Genomic DNA, 16,759 nt, shown 5'->3' on the forward strand with positions numbered 1-16,759 from the left:
CTCCCAACCTCACGTGATCCACCTGCCTCGGCCTCCCAAAGTGCTGGGATTACAGGCGTGAGCCACTGTGCCTGGCCTACTTAACTGTTTTTTAAAATAAATGTTTTATTTTCAAACAGTTTTAGATTTACAGAATTATAAAGATAATACAGAAAGTTCTTGTATACCCCATACTCAGTTTTCCCAAATATTAACATCTTACGTTAGCATGGTACATTTATCACATTTAATGAACCAATGTTGATACATTATTGCTAACTAAACTCCATACTTCAGTCAAACTTTCTTAGTTTTTACCTAATGTCCTGTTTTTGGTCCAGGATCCCACATTATATTGAGTCATCATCTCTCCTTAGGCTTCTCTTGATTGTGACTATCTCTCAGACTTCAGTTGTTTCTGATGACCTTCACAGCTTTGAGGGGTACTGGTCAGATATTTTGTAGCATGTCACTCTATTAGAATTTGTCTTATGCTTTTCTCATGATTAGACTTAGATCAAGTATTTTGGAGAGGAAGATCACTAAGGCAAAGTGCTCTTCTCATCACACCATGTCAAGGGTACCTACTACCAGTGTGACCTGCCACTGCTGATGTTAACCTTCATCATCTGGCTTGAGATAGCGTTTGCTCGGGTTTCTCCATTGTGAAGTTACTTTTCCCCCTCCCTTTCTTTACTATACTCTTTGAAAGAAAGTCATTCTGTGCAGCCCCCAGGGAGGGTTATGCTTTACCCCCTGAAAGGCAGAGTATCTTACATACATTATTTGGAATTCTTCCACATTATCTTCATTTATTTATTCAATCATGTATTTACATCAGTATAGATATGTATTTTGTACTTTAAGTGATATCCTAATTCTAACTTTCTTTGCTTGAATTTTCCATCTTTGGACATTGAAAGTACTTTCGATTGGGTCCTGTATTCTTTTCACATACAATCATCATTGTGGATTTTTATTTTGTGCACTCCTTTACTTTATAGCACTACAAGATGCTCCAGGCTCATCTTCTATATTTTCTGTCACAGTCTTAAATCAGCCATTTCTCCAAGGAACCCTGGTTCATTTCATCGGAAAATAGTATTAGAAACCAAGGTATGGGAAATAGGTATGTATTGTTTGCTTCCAGACCAAACGAGTTTTTCAATCTCTAAATATGGAATCTTGGAATGTCCCTACATTCTTAATTTATTTTAACGTATTTGACAAACATTTTTGCAGTGATTACCATGTGCCAGGCACTGTTTTAAGCACTTTGAAAATATTAACTCATTTAATCCTTGTAATAACCTCCTAACAACAAGATAGGTGGTATTAGTCCCATTTTGTGGACGAAAAAACCAAGAAACAGAGACATCTGGATATGTTCCATAGTCACCCAGATAGTAACCGACAGAGCCGAAACTGAACTCAAGTATCTGGATCCAGATTTGGAGCTAACCACATTGGAGTTAGATTTGGAGCTAACTCCTACATTGCCTCGCAGTGGTGAGGACTTTGCAGAGCTGTCACACAAATTGATGAATTAATTCACCCACACGTTCATTCTCTAATACAAATCTGTTATGTTCCCACTAGGTGACAGACTATCTGATATCTGTTAATTGGTGCTTAATGCCATTTGAGATACCTCTTGGAATATGACCCAATTTAACATGAAGGAGGAGGCTATTGTAATGTGCCCCTTGAGGAGACTCTGGCAGCTGCCTGCGATGAAGATGTTATGTAAAAACTACTCCACTCAGTGGCTGCAAATATACTTTATTATGCTATAAGTAATATTCAAAGGTGATAGGCAGGCAGCACCTTATTTACTTTGTTTCTATTTATTTATCATTTCCATACATTTTTTAAAGGGTCTTTAGTATCTTTTATATATATGAAACTCCCATTCATTATGCTACTATTCTTGATAAAACATTTGAACAGAATAGTCTCTTGTGAAAACCACTGAACAAAACTGAGATTTCTATTTATAGCTAAGAAGAAAATTTTAAATGTACACTTACTTTCTGACTGTCACCAATGAGTGGTCCCAGGAGACCAAAGTTGAGATAATCTGAAAGAAAACATGCAAAACAATAATGGTGAATGCAAATATCTTTAAGAGATCTTTGTCCTGAGGTCATTATCCCACCTATTTTAATGGCAGAACACTGGGAGACCGATGTCCCATGACATGGTTTATTACTTGTTAATAATGTGTTTTGGAAAAGAGAGTGCAGGTTGGGGTGGATGTGAGGTTCAGCAAAATGGACTCCCTGAGAAAAGAAAGCAGAGACTGAAACAATGGGGAACCTGGAATGGACTTCCTGTTAATATTTATAACTCCTTGGAAGAGGATATGAGAGTTAAGTGAAGGAATACTCAAGAATGTGGGCCTCCGTTTTCAGTTCAGAGCAAGCACCAGATGAGCTGCCTTCTAGATATATCAAAGTTTAGGGATATCCAAAAAAGAATTATCCCACCAAATTAAGCTTCATAAAGGAAGGTTAAATAAATAAAATATTTAAATAAAATATTAAATAAAATATTTAAACAAAATATTTTCCAGACAAGCAAGTGCTAAGGGAATTCATTACCACTAGATCAGCCTTATGAGAGATCCTTAAGGGAGTTCTAAACATGGAAACAAAAGAATGATACTTGCTACCACAAAAGCACTGTTAAGTACATAGCCCACAGACTCTATAAAACAACTACAAAATAGAAACTACAAAGCAACCAGCTAACAACTTATGACAGGATCAAAACCTTACATATCACTATTACTTGAATGCAAATGGTTTAAATGCTTGCACTTAAAAGGCACAGAATGGCAAGTTGGATAAAAGAATGAGGCCCAATTGTCTGCTGTCTTCAAGAGACCCATAGGCTCAAAGTAAAGGGTTAGAGAAAGATCTACCATGCAAACAGAAAACAAAACAAAACAAAAAGCAGGAGTTGCTGTTCTTTTATCAGATAAAACAGATTTTAAACCAACAACAGTGAAAAAGGACAAAGAAGGGCATTACATAATAATAAAAAGTTCAATTAAACAAGAAGACTTAACTATCCTAAATATATATGCTCCCAACATCAGAGCACCCAGATTCATAAAACAAGTACTTCTAGACCTACAAAAAGACTCACACAGTCACACAATAATAGTAGGGAGCTTTAATACCCCATTGACAAATCATCAAGGCGGAAAACTAATAAAGAATTTCTGGAATTAAATTTGACACTTGACCAATAAGAACTAACAGATATCTACAGAATACTCCATCCATCAAGTATAGAATATATATTCTTCTCACCTGCATATGAAACATACTCTAAGATTAACCACATGCTCAACTGTAAAGCAAGTGTCAATAAATTCAAAAATATCAAAATCATACCAACCATACTCTCAGACTATAGTGCAATAAAAATAGAAATAAACTCCAAGATCTCTCAAAATTGCAAAATTACAAGAAAATTAAACAACTTGCTTCTGAGTGGCTTTCAGTAAACAATAAAATTAAGGCAGAAATCAAGAAATTCTTTGAAATAAATGAAAGCACAGATACAACATACCAATATCACTGGGATGCTGCAAAAGCAGAGGAAAGTTATAGCACTAAATGCCTACCTCAAAAATTTAAAAAGATCTCAAATTAGCAGTCTAACATTAAACCTAGAGGATCTAGAAAAACAAGAGCAAAGTAACCCCAAAGCTAGCAGAAGAAAATACATAAAATCAGAGCAGAAATGAACAAAGTTGAGACCCAAAAATTCATATGAAGAAGCAACAAAACTAAAAGTTGGTTCTTTGAAAGGATAAACAAGATTGATAGACAATTAGCTAGATTAATGAAGAAAAAAAGAGAAGATACAAATAAGCACGGTCACAAATGACAAAGGTGATATTGCAATGAATCCCACAGAAATACAAAAGATCCTCAGAAACTATTATGAACAATTCTATGCATACAAACTAGAAAATTTAGAGAAAATGAGTAAATTCCTGGAAACACACAACCTCCTAAGGCTGATTAGAAGGAAATTGAAACCCTTAACAGACCAACATCAAGTTCTGAACTTGAAGCAGTAATTTAAAACAAACCCTGTTAATCAAAAAAACCTCAGGACTAGAAGGATTCACAGCCAAATTCGACCAGATGTACAAAGAAGAGCTGGTACCAATTTTATTGAAACTATTCCAAATAGTCGAGGAGAAAGAACTCCTCCCTAACTCATTCTACAAAGCCAGCATCACTCTGATACCAAAACCGGGCAAAGACACAACAACAAAAAAAGAAAACTACCGGCTAATACCTCTGATAAACACAGAAGCAAAAATTCTCAACAAAATACTAGCAAACTAAATCCAATAGCAAAAAGTTAATTCACCATGATCAAGTAGCCTTCATTCCTAGGGTGCAAGGTTTGTTCAACATATGCAAATCAATAAATTTGATTCACCACATAAACATAATTAAAAGCAAAAACCATATGATCATCTTGATAAACACAAAAAGTTTTTGATAAAATCCAACACCTCTTCATGAAAAAAACTCTCAAGAAACTAGGCATCGAAAGAACATACCTCAAAATTTAAGAGCCATCTATGGTAAACCAACAGCCAATATCACACTGAAGGGGCAAAAACTAGAAGCCTTACCCTTAAGAACTGGAAAAAGACAAGTCTGCCCACTCTCACCACTCCTATTCAGTCTATTAATAATACTGGAAGCCCTAGCCAGAGCAATCAGGTGAGAGGAAGAACTAAAAGGCATCCAAATAGTAAAAGAAGAAATCAAACTGTCTCTCCTCACAGAGAATATGATTCTATACCTAGAAAACCCTAAAGACTCTGTCCAGAGGCTCCTGCAACTGATAAACTTTTTCAGTAAAGTTTCAGGATACAAAATCAATGTACAAAAATCAGTCACATTTCTATACACTAACAATATTCAAGCTGAGGGCCAAATCAAGAACACAGTCCCATTTACAATAGCCACACACATGCGTGTACACACACACACACACACACACACACACACACACACACACACAAATACCTAGGAAAATATCTAACCAAGGAAGTGAAAGATCTCTACAAGGAAAACTACAAGACATTGCCAAAAGATATCAGAGATGACACAAACAAATGCTAAAACATTCCATGCTCATGAATCAGAAGGATCAATGTTGTTAAATTGGCCACATTACCCAAAGCAACCTAGAGATTCAATGCTCTTCGTATCAAACCATCAACATCATTTTTCACAGAACAAGAAATGAAATTAATATAGAACCAAATTCTATAATTCTAAAATTTATATAGAACCAAAAAGGAACCCAAATAGCCAAAGCAATTCTAAGCAAAAAGAACAAAGCTGGAGGCATCACGTTATCTGACTTCAAACTATACTATATGACTACAGTCACCAAAACAGCATGGTACTGGTGCAAAAACAGACACATAGACCAATGGAACAGAATAGAGAACACAGAAAATAAAGTTGCACACATACAACCATCTGATCTTCAACAAAGTCAACAAAAATAAGCATCACGGAAAGGACTTCCTATTCAAAAAATGGTGCTGGGATAGCTGGCTAGCCACATGCAAAAGAATAAAACTAAACCCCTACCTTTCGTCATATAAAAAAATTAACTCAAGATGGATGAAAGATTTAGATGTAAGACCTCAAACTATAAGAATCCTAGAAGAAAACCTAGAAAACACTATTCTGGACATCAGCCTTGGAAACGAATTTATGACTAGGCCCTCAAAAGCAATTGCAACAAAAACAAAAACTGATAAAATGAGAACTAAACTAAAGAGGTTCTGCAGAGCAAAAGAAACTATCAACAGAGTAAACAGACAATCTACAGAATGGAAGAAAATATTTGCAAACTATGCATCCAACAAAGGTCTAATATCCAGAATCCATAAGGAGCTTAAACTCAGCAGGCAAGCAAAAAATAAAAAAATTTTTTAAAAAGTAAAAAAATGTAGACGCATCCCAAAAGAAAACTACGAGCAGCCAACAAACATGCAAACATGTTTCAAATCACCAATGATCAGAGAAATGCAAATCAAAACCACAAGACACCATCTCACACCAGTCAGAATGGCTATTATTAAAAAGTCAAAAAAACTTTTTAATGAACTTTTTGGGGCTACAAAGAAAAAGGAATGCTTACACACTGTTGGTGGGAGTATAGAGTAGTTCAACCCCTGTAGAAAAGCAGTTTGGGGCTGGGCATGGTGGCTCATGCCTGTAGCCCCAGCACTTCGGGAGGCCAAAGTGGACGGATCACTTGAGCCCAAGAGTTCAAGACCAGCCTGAACAAGATGACAAAACTCCACCTCTACAAAAAATACAAAAATCAGCTGAGTGTGGTGGTGCATGTCTGTAGTCCCAACTGTTTGGGAGGCTGAAGTGGGAAGATCACTTGAGCCCAGGAGGTCCAGGCTATAGTGAGACATGACTGTGCCACTGCACTCCAGCCCAAGTGAAAGAGTGAGACCTTGTCTCAAGAGGAAAAAAAAAAAAAAAAAAGAAAACAGTCTGGAGATTTCTTAAAGAAATATTCTTTAAGAATTAAAAACTTTAAGAAAGTTCTTAAAACAGAACTACCATTTCACCCAGCAATCCCATTACTGAGTATATATTCAAAAGAAAATAAATTATTCTACAAAAAGACACATGAACTCACATATTCATCGCAACAGTATTCACAACAGCAAAGACATGGAATCAAAACTAGGTGCCCATCAATGGTGAATTAGACTAAAAAATATGTGGCACATATATGCCATGGAATACTATGCAGCCATAAAAAGAATGAAAGCATGTTCGTTGCAGCAACATGGATAAAGCTGGAGTCCATTATTCTAAGTGAATTAACACAGGAGCAGAAAACCAAATATCACATCTTCTCACTTATAAGTGTGAGCTAAACATTGGTACACATGGACATAAAAATGGGAACAACAGACACCAGGGACTACTAGAGGAGAGAGGGAGAAATGGGGGAAGAGTTGAAGGACTAACCACTGGGTACTATGTTCAGTACCTGAGTGACAGAATTATTGATACCCCGAACCTCAGCATCATGCAATATACCAGGTAACAAACCTGTACATACACCCACTGAATCTAAAATAAAAGTTGAAAAAAAGGAACTAGCAGACGCAGTCCGTGTAATGTGACAATAGGAATTACAATAAAACGAGTCAATAAGTAGGAATATTATATTGGTTAGATTCATAGGGAAGGAAGGTATCAAAAGAACTGCCTGTGAAAGGACTAACTCAGCATGTCTGATTGAGAAGGCTTCAAGGAAGTGGGTGTGATCTATTGGAACCCATTACTAATGGGCACAAGGAAGGAGGAGTCTCTCAGATTTTGTGTCTGACGTAAAATGTGCAGTTAAGTACCTCTGAGAGTGCCAGTCTAGACAATCTAATTAGTCTGCCAAGTGCAGTTTCAAAGCTATTAAGAGGACCAAAGCCCTCTTCAGAAATATATATTTTAAAAAATCTCAGATTATATTATTGAATTCTTAAATATCAAAGTATCACTTTTATTAGGAATAAAATATCAATAAATGTGCAATTGTTTGGATTTCTAAAATTCCTCCTTTTTTATTAAAAAATTAATTGTAATAATCAAAGAAGAAAAGCTATTCCAACTGACATGTTAGGAAAACATTAGAAAACATGTAACCAATTTCTGTATATTTGGTGATGTACCAATAACTACAAACGCACCTCGGTCAATACACCAAAGACTCATATTCATCTAAGCACTTAATGGAGAATTGAATACTGTTAAATGAGAAATCAGGATTTTACCAAAGAGTTAATAAAGGTGTCCCTTTGAACATAGACTAGAAGTGGTATATGTCAGTGGTAAGGACTTCATGCAAGTTGTTGAACCTTGGAATGTTCCACAGATTATAGCTATTACTCTATTTCTAGCTCCAACAATCTAAGAATTCTTATCTAAGACAGATTCTTAATGTTTTCCTTACTCATAATAACCTGTATATTTTAATAATATAGATACTATAGAAGATGTTTGGTTTAATAAAATGTAATCTTTCCAAGTACGATTTTTTAACTGAAAAAAAATCTGTGAAATAATTTTTATGTATATTCCTTCATCTCAAAGTTATATTTTTGACACCCAAACATAATACAACCTGAAAGGTACATTTTTTTTTTTTTTTTTTGAGACAAGAATCTCCCTCTGTTGCCCAGGCTGGAGTGCAGTGGCACAATCTCAGCTCACTGCAACCTCTGCCTCCGGGATTCAAGCAATTCTCCTGCCTCAGCCTCTAAGATCTGAAAACATGTCAAAGTGAATTTAAAGTGTTTTATGATTTAAAATATAATTAACTCAATTTTAGACTTTGAGATTTTACTTAAAAAAATGGTATCTCTAGAATGATGATGCTTCATGCAAAAAAAAAAAATAAAGTGCTTGGTTAAATGACAAGATAAATAAATGAGCGGTGACTAGTGCTGACCTATGAGAGAACCCTGACAGATTTCTGTAGCATCAGAATGGACAGCCCATTAAATACCAAGCTACTAGGTCATGTGTAAGACAACTGGGTGAGACCAAGAGAAGAAAAATTCTATTTTCTACGTTATTGGACACGTTTCATTAACCTGCTCACAGAAGCACACTGAAACACACCCTATCTTACCTCTTTGTTCTCAGCAATTAATGAGAAAATAGTGAAGGTGGGATTGAAAGAGCAGGAACATGTAGGAGCACAAGGATAATAACGACAGAGTACGTATTTCATTCTTCATATAATAGCTGCTTTCATTAAAATATATATGCCAAAACAAAAAATTCTACAGATTGCTGCCATGGCTTGAATTTTTGTGTCTTTACAAAATTGGTGTTGAAATGTAGTATCTCCAGTACAATACAGTTGTGCCCCATTATCCACAAGAAATATACATTCCAAGAACCCCAAGGGGATGCCTAAAACCTCAAATAGTACTGAATCTGATACATACTATGTTTTCTACATATACTATGTTTTTCTTCTATACATACAAACATGCCTATGATAAGGTTTAATTTAGAAATTATACACAGCAAGAGATTAACCATAACCAATAATAAAATAGAATAACTGTAACACTATATTGTATTAAAAATCACATGAATGTGGTCTCTATTTCTCTCTCTCTCTCTCTCTCTCTCTCTCAGAATATCTCGTTGTACTGTACCTAGGAAAGTGAAACTATGGACAAGGAGGGACTACTGTAGTATTAAAGGTGGGGCTTTACGTGGATGATTACATCATGAGGGCTCATCCCTCATGAATGGAATTAAGGCTCCTATAAAAGAGGGCCTCACACAGCATTTGGCCCTTTTGCCCTTTTGTCTCTTTCACCAAGTGAGGACACAAGAAGAAGCGCCATGTTGAGGCAGACAGCAGCTCTCACCAGACATTTGCTGGCATCTTGATCTTGGACTTCCCAGAAGTCCAGAACCACAAAAATAAGTTTCTGTACTTTATAAATTATCCAGTTGTGAGTATTTTGTTACAGCAGCATGAAAAGACTAAGACAACTACACATTTATCTTGCTAATCTATCTCACTCCTGGGAGGCAAGGAGGTAAGATAGAAAGAGCACAGAAATGAAAGTCTAGGGTCTAACCCCACCTTGGCCACTTATTGGCAGATAAGTGACCTTGGAGCAGTCACTCACTGTCACTAGCTCTCTATACACAGAAAATGATGTGTAACTGCTGTCAAGTCCCTTCCAGTTCCGACATCCATGCGAACTTGGTCCTAACTTTTCCTTTAAGATCTCTATCAAGGAATGTATGGCTTATGAATAAACAAATACATGTAGCTGGCCAACTTTGCTTTCTCAGTAGCCTGGAGAGAATCCTTTTGTAACAGTGATAATGGTTACAATACTTTATACATATTGGTTTAATTTCAAGGTTTTTTTAAAACCAGAGTCTATTGTTTTTTTAAAGGGACTTTGTACATAATTACATTTTAAAAAATAAGTTCTTTCTCTTACATTTAGTGCTGGGATTCTATTTGCATTATTAAAGGTATTGACTGGCATCCCATTTTTCCCTGTGTTTCAGATAGAATATGTAACACAGAATATTTGAGCAGGGTCTATTGTTCCCATCTTTACCACCATGTGTATTCTTGCATCCTCAGAGATATGAAACTCTGAGAACATTTAGATAAAAATGGCTTTGAAAAGTTCTAATATTATATAAGGATACTATATAGTCACCAATACCATTTAGCCATTATTTCTAACCATGTTATCAGTCAGCCATATCATCCATTCATGCTAATGGTGAATGAAATGGTTTTTGGTCTGTCAGCACTGGTATCTAATCTTTCACTCAAAACATGGCATTTTCATTGAGCAGTACAGTATATTCTGACAAGTGCTTGAAAATAGAGTCAACATCACTTCACATTTAGTTTTCATTCGATTTAACAAGTTTGGCAATTTGCAGTTCAGAATTCAACCCTAACTTTCCTCAGGAAGTGGAAAAGGCTTAGTATTCATTCATCTGGAAAAAATCTACCATGCTCCAAATCATAACTAAACTGGAAGCAGATGATATTCATCCTCTCAGGGGCATTTAGCATAAACTAAATATACACACAACACAGCTGACCATTTATAAACACAGTTACCATCGGGACCAGAGAGCTGTGTCAATGGCCTTGCATTCATTGGCCTGCAGTGAAAAGCCAGAGATCCTGCTAAGATGGAGGCCAATGTCTGAACAGCATGCAATCCACACTGCTCCATTTTACACAAATGTCGAAAAAATATTTTAAAGCATTCCATTGTCTTGTCTACTTTTAGACTGAGTCCTTAAATGAGGATTCATCTAGTTCTTTCCATTTTCATAAGCATAGACATTAAACATAGATTTAAGAGGATTCAGGCTTCCTTAAAGGACCCTCATTATTGCCACTCTCCTGAGGTTCCTTCAGATGCTGTGATTCATTCCGATGTCGATTCTGTGATTCAGTTGTGAGGGATGAATATTTTCCTCATTTATATCTCAGAGTTGGTCTTAAATTCAGAAAGGATGTATGACAAAAGAAAAAAAATAAATAACACAAAGAAACAAATCTCATTCCAGAGAAGAGAGATTGGCTAAATGAGGGTTAAATCAATCAACCAGTCAAAAACATTACAGAGTATCCAAGAGGGCAGAGCCCAGGCATAATTCTCCCTTCTGTCCACGTCACCTGCAATGCTCCCCTTGGAAGAGTGGCTGGGTGCTTCACATGCAGAAAAATACAGACACCTGATAGCCAGACTATAAGGGGTGTATTTATCCATTCATTCAACAAACATTTATTCAGCATCCACCAAGAGGCAGGGGTAGGGTACTTTAAGGTGCTTGCTCCAGAAGGCAGAAGCCAGCTAGTCACTTATGGCAGACAAGTAAGAATAAAGTAACAAAATGTGATCAGTTGAAGGATACACACATATAAACATGAATAACCAATGTGAGCAATACCCCCTCACACTCTACACTCATTCCCCGTCTCATTAGCACTTGGCTCATTAGCACCATTGCCACTTAGGGTTATATATTTATTTAGTTAGTTACTTATGACTGTCTGTCTCACAGTCACATTATTTATATGCTAAATAGATATACAACATTAAGTGGCAATGGTGCCAATGACATATCCTTGAGGGCATGGGATTTCTTTGGGTCATTGAGCTAAACCAGCCCCCAGAACAGAACCCCATACCCAACAGGTATTCAATAAATATGCCATAAATACGTTCCTATAAAAGAAGCTTCACACAGCATTTGACTAAATGAATGTATGAGCGAATCAACATTATAGAGGTCATTCAAAAGAAGGAATGATTGATTGGAAAGACAGGAGGAAATGACGCTGGGCTATGATTAAAGGCAATTAAATGTTGATAAGAAAGAAGCTGAAAAATCAGGCAAGAGATGTTCACTGGGCAGGTCCTCAGGAGCCCCTTACAATGGGTCTACGGAATCCAGGCAGTTGTGTCTACCCAGTGTCCTGTCCTTGTGGAACTGTTTGCCCAGCTCCATGTGGCTTTGGCGGGGCAACTAATCCCAGACTTCAACTCCTCTGACCACAGGGGAGAGCCCCAGCTCACTGCAGTCTTCTGATTCTCCCTCCCGGGCATTTAAATCTGCAGCCAACAAGAACAAGAGCACTGGCAGCAGAGCCATCAGCAGCGGCAGGACCTTGGAAAGATGGCTCATGAATTCCTGCTTCTGGCACCCCCGGTCCCCCTGGTTCTCATCTTTCCCGAGGCCTGTTTGGTCAGCTCTTCCCTCAGTTCTTTAAGCTATTAATAGCCCTCCAATAAACTTTTCTTTTCTGGCTCCAGTAGACTCAGTTTATTTCTGTTGATTACATGCTAAGCTTTCTACAACCACAGGGGCTGATTAGAAGATAATTGTGGCTTGGAAGGACTCAGGAATAAATTTCTATTTGACACTAACCATGCACAGGTACTGAGCTAAGCTCTTTACATGAATTATCCAATTTAATCTTCAGAACCATCTCTATTAGTGACTATTTCCATTTTAAATAAGTTTAAAAACTTAACTTCTTTAACTCAACTTAAAGAAGTTAAATAATATGTCCATGCTGACAATCTATCAGGTGGCAGAGCCAGCACTTGGCTCCAAAGACCACAGTCTTAACAACTTCCTGCCACTCTTCTCCCCACTTAGGCTCACTGAACTCCTGGGAAACACAAGTGTTAGCATGTCATAAACAACTAGAAATGCCACTTGTGTCATGGCCAGGTAGGGTTAGGGTTAGGGATAAGGAGGTGGTGAGTCTCCCTAGGGAATGAGTGGAGTTAAGGGAAGTGGCGCTAGTTTCTGTGGCCACTTTCCTGGAATGCTCTTCTCACGTTCTGAATTGTGTTATGGGTTATTATTTTTTGTTCCTATACCATACAAAGAAATTAGAACAGTCGCTGTCCTATCGAGAAGAGCTAAAACAGGTGCCTGAAACAAGTGGCCCCAAAGTCTCTCTTCAATTAACAGACACTGGCCCTGTTCTCCTGTGGCTTCCTCCTTCACTCTGAGTATTGCTGGTTTGCAGTCACTTCCCACCTGGGACCGGATCCCAACAAGTCTATTTACCCACTAGCATGATCCTCACCTTGCCATCCTCTGTCACCCACCCTCATGCCTCCTCCCACCTCATTTTACCTCTTCACCAGTTTATTATTCATTCATTATCAGTCATTCAGAAAACATCTGAGGGCCTGAATGTGTCAGGCTCTGTGCCAGGCACCAGGAGTTCCCACCAACAGAAGAGCAAAGTCCCTGCTCTGGTGGAGCATACGGTCTAGATGAGGGGACAGACGGAATACAAGTAAACAAACATATCCATACAACAAGCCTGCACTGTTGTCAGAGAGCTGTGGCAGAGAAGTCAGACCTGAGATGCAGCGTAGCGGAGAAGGATCTGTGTGTGATGAAGGTGTCTGAGCAAGGATCTGCTAAGTGGAGGAGTGAAGGGTAAGAAGGAGCCAACCTCGCCAAGAGTCAGGAAGGGCAGTCTAAGCAGAGGGAATGGCCCGTGCAAAGGCCCCGAGATGGGAAAGGGTGTGGCATGGTTCAACATCCGAGCCATGGGTACACAAGAAAGTGGCATGAGATGAGGCCCACTGAGGCAAGAAGTGGAAAAATCAGGCAAGAGAAGATTGCTGGGCAGGTCCTCAGGAGCCCCTTACAATGGGTCTATGGAATCCAGGCAGTTGTGTCTACCCAGTGTCCTGTCCTTGTGGAAGTGTCCTCCTAGCTCCATGTGGCTTTGGTGGGGCAACCAATCCCAGACTTCAGCTGCTCTGACCACAGCGGAGAGCCCAACCCAAGCCAAAGTCAGGGCCTGGGTGGAGTGTGGGTTTTATTCTCAGTGCAACCTGTACTCCTATTACTCTCAGGGAAAAATATTTTTTAAAAACCTAAAAATAACAGAGGAGAAAATATTTTAACAAATATTTTCATGTCTATTTAATGCCTAAATGATTGATGAAGTGCTAAACTCTTACAACATTGGAAATCTGTCAGGACTGCAATTTGAATGACAAGCCAGGAACTAACTGAAAAATGATCTTGCAAAAAGCCTCACACAGCAACTGTTTCATGAGTCCTTAACAGAACTTAACAACTAATTAAGATTGTCCAATCTCTCAACGATCCTGCGATATAGAGATTATGATGCTCATCTTCTAGGAAAATGAAGCTTGAAAAGTTCCCACAGCTAACCCTGTAGAAGAACTAGGATTTATAGCCAGGCTTGTCCCACTCCAAATGTAGTCTTAACTATTATGCTGTACCTTCCCCAAATTCCATTAATTTAGTACAATACCATCTTACTTGACTAATATTACCGAAAAACAATATATGCTACAGAAGTAAGCCTCTTGGACCACGGAGATCCTGTTAAAATGAAACCTTTAAAACATATACCTCTTTGGATGATAATCTTTCCAAATTTCTGCCTTTTATATACCAGCTCCACACATTAACTATTACAAACATCAGAGATTCCATGATGCTGCCCTCAGGTACTTTGAAGTGCAAATACCTGCTCACTTCTAAACCAAATGGGTTCAGGCTATGGACACTTTTTTTTTTTTTTTTTAACTTTTTCTGTTTTTTATTTTTTTCCTTTCTCTTCAATAACTTTCAGGAGTTTTTCTTTTTTTCTTTATTGATCTCCTGTTTATTCATTTTCAGGACTTCTTATGACTTTCAGCATGCTTGCCTCTTGCAACTTTTCCCTAAACGTTAATGCTCTAGTTGTTCTTTAGATTGAGAAACATGATGATTTAGCATTTTGCATTTGTTAGCACTTTTAGTGAAAGATGAATAAAGAGAAGCTGAGTCAACAGTATTAGATACAAAAACTCTGCGCTGTGAAATATACTGTACTGGGAGGACTGGCTTGAAAGGGAGGCTTGCAGGGTGTCAGGGGAGGTGAGGGGTGAGCCTGAATGGTGCGGGGAGGCCAGATCAGGTAGAGACAGTGTTATCCAGAAGGCCTTTCAAGTGGGCAGCTCAGAACTCAGGACACACTCTTTGATGGGTATTCCCATATTATGTGATAGTCGGGCTGGCAAATCATTCCGTAAAATCTTATTTAATCCATTATATACATAAAATGTTTTCCCCTCGATTCTATGAGAATGTGAGTAGGAGCAAGAAATCAAGAACCCAGGTGAATATTGCAAAGTTCTAGCCCCTAAAGAAGGGGAAAAAGAAGGAGGAGGAGGAGGAGGAACTGAGGGAAGGAAGGAGGGAGGGAGGGAGGCAGGAAGGGAGGGAGGGAGGAAGGAAGAAAAGAAGGAAGGAAGAGAGGAAGGAAGGAAGGAAGGGAGGAAGGAAGGAAGGGAGGGAGGAAGGAAGGAAGGAAGGAAGGAAAGAAGGAAGGAAGGGAGGAAGGAAGGGAGAGAAGGAGGCAGGGAGGGAGGGAAGGAGGAAGGGAGGCAGGGAGGGAAGGAGGGAGGGAGGAAGGAAGGAAGGGAAGGAGGGAGGGAGGGAAGGAGGAACAAAGGGAGGGAGGGAGGGACGGGTATTTCCCTGGGGATGAGAGGGCAGATTCAGGTTTGTGGGGTCTGAGTTTATACAAATACAGACTTCTTTATTAAAAATACAAATTATGTCTTGTAATCCCAGTACTTTGGGAAGCCTAGGCGGGCAGATCACTTGAGGTCAGGTGTTCAAGACCAGCCTGGCCAACATGGTAAAACCCCTTCTCTACTAAAAATACAAAAATACAACCACACTGCCCAGTGTGGTGACAGGTGCCTGTAATCCCAGCTGCTTGAGAGGCTGAGGCAGGAGAATCACTTGAGCCTGGGGGATGGAGGTTGCAGTGAGCCGAGATCACACCACTGCACTCCAGCCTGGGTGACAGAGTGAGACTCCATCACAAAAATAAAAAATAAAAATAAATAAAAATTATGGTTACAAAATTAGAGACAAATATGAGTATTTTTTAAAATGAGAAAATTACAAAATTATAAATTTTAAAAACTAAAGAATAGCTTCGTATCACAAATATCCAGAAAAATAACATATTTTTATTAACTACCAGATGCATGTATACATGGAAGTGACTGTAAATTACATAAATATATCTCATTAAACCCAAACAAAATGCATCCCTGATTCAGCTTCCCTTTAGCCTGATTCCCAAAATGCCTCTGGCTATTCCAACGCCATCTCCCTGCTGATCAATGCGACAGAGGGTAAGGGTAAGTCCTATGGGAAGAGACAATGGTCTTAACCAATCATAGGCAAAACTGCTTTATTTTGAAAATTTTACAAAAACATGGCTATGTGAGCTCAATGCCAGGGTGCCTTGAGCTCCTGAGCTCACAGTACCTCCGGCTCAGCGCTTTCCTCTCCTCCGGCTCCTTAACCACTGGGTCCTCTTCCTCCCTCATCACCCTAAATGGCAAGCAGGAGAGGGCCTGTGCTCCCAGTTTAATAAATTAGGAAAGCTCACATCTCCTGTTCCACACAACCCACCAACACAGAGCGCACATAATGGAAACTGTAGCAGAATGAGTAAGCAACATTCATCCCACCGGAATTGTATGGGGTCTTGGCTCTAAAATGCTTCCCAGAGACAGCAATCCAGATAGCAGCATTCAAACAAATCTTTTGCCAGCATGAAGTGTGTGTGTGTGAATGCTGTGGGGGAGTGTGTCCCTCTGCAG

General features: G+C 38.6%; 1 protein-coding gene across 2 annotated transcripts in view; it reads right to left on the bottom strand.

Annotated features, from left to right (window-relative positions):
- NCALD (neurocalcin delta) overlaps positions 1-16,759 on the bottom strand; it is a 446,165-nt gene that overhangs the window by 228,822 nt on the left and 200,584 nt on the right. For both annotated transcript variants that reach the window (XR_002734415.3, XM_023225658.1), the window contains exon 3: positions 2,010-2,059. The gene's annotated coding sequence lies outside the window, so the exon portion shown is untranslated. The remainder of the gene's footprint in view (positions 1-2,009; positions 2,060-16,759) is intronic.

This window comes from Piliocolobus tephrosceles, chromosome 7 (genome assembly GCF_002776525.5).
Source record: "Piliocolobus tephrosceles isolate RC106 chromosome 7, ASM277652v3, whole genome shotgun sequence".
In the NCBI taxonomy this organism is placed as follows: domain Eukaryota; kingdom Metazoa; phylum Chordata; class Mammalia; order Primates; family Cercopithecidae; genus Piliocolobus; species Piliocolobus tephrosceles.